This window comes from Daphnia magna, unplaced genomic scaffold, assembly GCF_020631705.1.
Source record: "Daphnia magna isolate NIES unplaced genomic scaffold, ASM2063170v1.1 Dm_contigs350, whole genome shotgun sequence".
Classification (NCBI taxonomy): Eukaryota; Metazoa; Arthropoda; class Branchiopoda; order Diplostraca; family Daphniidae; genus Daphnia; species Daphnia magna.
Window position 1 is genome coordinate 9,538 of NW_025533263.1, and position 3,494 is coordinate 13,031.

Consider the following 3,494-nt stretch of genomic DNA (forward strand, 5'->3'; position numbering starts at 1 on the left):
CAATGTGAATACACTGTTATACCATGAGTTTTTACTTCTATATGTAAACTGCATCGAATATACTTGTATTCAATGTGAATACACTGTTATACCATGAGTTTTTACTTCTATATGTAAACTGCATGGAATATACTTGTATTCAATGTGAATACACTGTTATACCATGAGTTTTTACTTCTATATGTAAACTGCATGGAATATACTTGTATTCAATGTGAATACACTGTTATACCATGAGTTTTTACTTCTATATGTAAACAGCATCAAATATACTTGTATTCAATGTGAATACACTGTTATACCATGAGTTTTTACTTCTATATGTAAACAGCATCAAATATACTTGTATTCAATGTGAATACACTGTTATACCATGAGTTTTTACTTCTATATGTAAACAGCATCAAATATACTTGTATTCAATGTGAATACACTGTTATACCATGAGTTTTTACTTCTATATGTAAACAGCATCAAATATACTTGTATTCAATGTGAATACACTGTTATACCATGAGTTTTTACTTCTATATGTAAACTGCATGGAATATACTTGTATTCAATGTGAATACACTGTTATACCATGAGTTTTTACTTCTATATGTAAACAGCATCAAATATACTTGTATTCAATGTGAATACACTGTTATACCATGAGTTTTTACTTCTATATGTAAACTGCATCGAATATACTTGTATTCAATGTGAATACACTGTTATACCATGAGTTTTTACTTCTATATGTAAACTGCATGGAATATACTTGTATTCAATGTGAATACACTGTTATACCATGAGTTTTTACTTCTATATGTAAACAGCATCAAATATACTTGTATTCAATGTGAATACACTGTTATACCATGAGTTTTTACTTCTATATGTAAACAGCATCAAATATACTTGTATTCAATGTGAATACACTGTTATACCATGAGTTTTTACTTCTATATGTAAACTGCATGGAATATACTTGTATTCAATGTGAATACACTGTTATACCATGAGTTTTTACTTCTATATGTAAACAGCATCAAATATACTTGTATTCAATGTGAATACACTGTTATACCATGAGTTTTTACTTCTATATGTAAACAGCATCAAATATACTTGTATTCAATGTGAATACACTGTTATACCATGAGTTTTTACTTCTATATGTAAACTGCATGGAATATACTTGTATTCAATGTGAATACACTGTTATACCATGAGTTTTTACTTCTATATGTAAACTGCATGGAATATACTTGTATTCAATGTGAATACACTGTTATACCATGAGTTTTTACTTCTATATGTAAACAGCATCAAATATACTTGTATTCAATGTGAATACACTGTTATACCATGAGTTTTTACTTCTATATGTAAACAGCATCAAATATACTTGTATTCAATGTGAATACACTGTTATACCATGAGTTTTTACTTCTATATGTAAACTGCATGGAATATACTTGTATTCAATGTGAATACACTGTTATACCATGAGTTTTTACTTCTATATGTAAACTGCATGGAATATACTTGTATTCAATGTGAATACACTGTTATACCATGAGTTTTTATTTACTTCTATGTAAACTGCATGGAATATACTTGTATTCAATGTGAATACACTGTTATACCATGAGTTTTTACTTCTATATGTAAACAGCATCGAAATATACTTGTATTCAATGTGAATACACTGTTATACCATGAGTTTTTACTTCTATATGTAAACAGCATCAAATATACTTGTATTCAATGTGAATACACTGTTATACCATGAGTTTTTACTTCTCTATATGTAAACTGCATCAAATATACTTGTATTCAATGTGAATACACTGTTATACCATGAGTTTTTACTTCTATATGTAAACAGCATCAAATATACTTGTATTCAATGTGAATACACTGTTATACCATGAGTTTTTACTTCTATATGTAAACTGCATCGAATATACTTGTATTCAATGTGAATACACTGTTATACCATGAGTTTTTACTTCTATATGTAAACTGCATGGAATATACTTGTATTCAATGTGAATACACTGTTATACCATGAGTTTTTACTTCTATATGTAAACAGCATCAAATATACTTGTATTCAATGTGAATACACTGTTATACCATGAGTTTTTACTTCTATATGTAAACAGCATCAAATATACTTGTATTCAATGTGAATACACTGTTATACCATGAGTTTTTACTTCTATATGTAAACAGCATCAAATATACTTGTATTCAATGTGAATACACTGTTTATACCATGAGTTTTTACTTCTATATGTAAACAGCATCAAATATACTTGTATTCAATGTGAATACACTGTTATACCATGAGTTTTTACTTCTATATGTAAACAGCATGCAAATATACTTGTATTCAATGTGAATACACTGTTATACCATGAGTTTTTACTTCTATATGTAAACTGCATTGGAATATACTTGTATTCAATGTGAATACACTGTTATACCATGAGTTTTTACTTCTATATGTAAACTGCATGGAATATACTTGTATTCAATGTGAATACACTGTTATACCATGAGTTTTTACTTCTATATGTAAACTGCATCGAATATACTTGTATTCAATGTGAATACACTGTTATACCATGAGTTTTTACTTCTATATGTAAACAGCATCAAATATACTTGTATTCAATGTGAATACACTGTTATACCATGAGTTTTTACTTCTATATGTAAACTGCATGGAATATACTTGTATTCAATGTGAATACACTGTTATACCATGAGTTTTTACTTCTATATGTAAACTGCATCAAATATACTTGTATTCAATGTGAATACACTGTTATACCATGAGTTTTTACTTCTATATGTAAACTGCATCAAATATACTTGTATTCAATGTGAATACACTGTTATACCATGAGTTTTTACTTCTATATGTAAACTGCATCAAATATACTTGTATTCAATGTGAATACACTGTTATACCATGAGTTTTTACTTCTATATGTAAACAGCATCAAATATACTTGTATTCAATGTGAATACACTGTTATACCATGAGTTTTTACTTCTATATGTAAACTGCATCGAATATACTTGTATTCAATGTGAATACACTGTTATACCATGAGTTTTTACTTCTATATGTAAACTGCATCGAATATACTTGTATTCAATGTGAATACACTGTTATACCATGAGTTTTTACTTCTATATGTAAACTGCATGGAATATACTTGTATTCAATGTGAATACACTGTTATACCATGAGTTTTTACTTCTATATGTAAACTGCATCGGAATATACTTGTATTCAATGTGAATACACTGTTATACCATGAGTTTTTACTTCTATATGTAAACTGCATGGAATATACTTGTATTCAATGTGAATACACTGTTATACCATGAGTTTTTACTTCTATATGTAAACAGCATCAAATATACTTGTATTCAATGTGAATACACTGTTATACCATGAGTTTTTACTTCTATATGTAAACTGCATA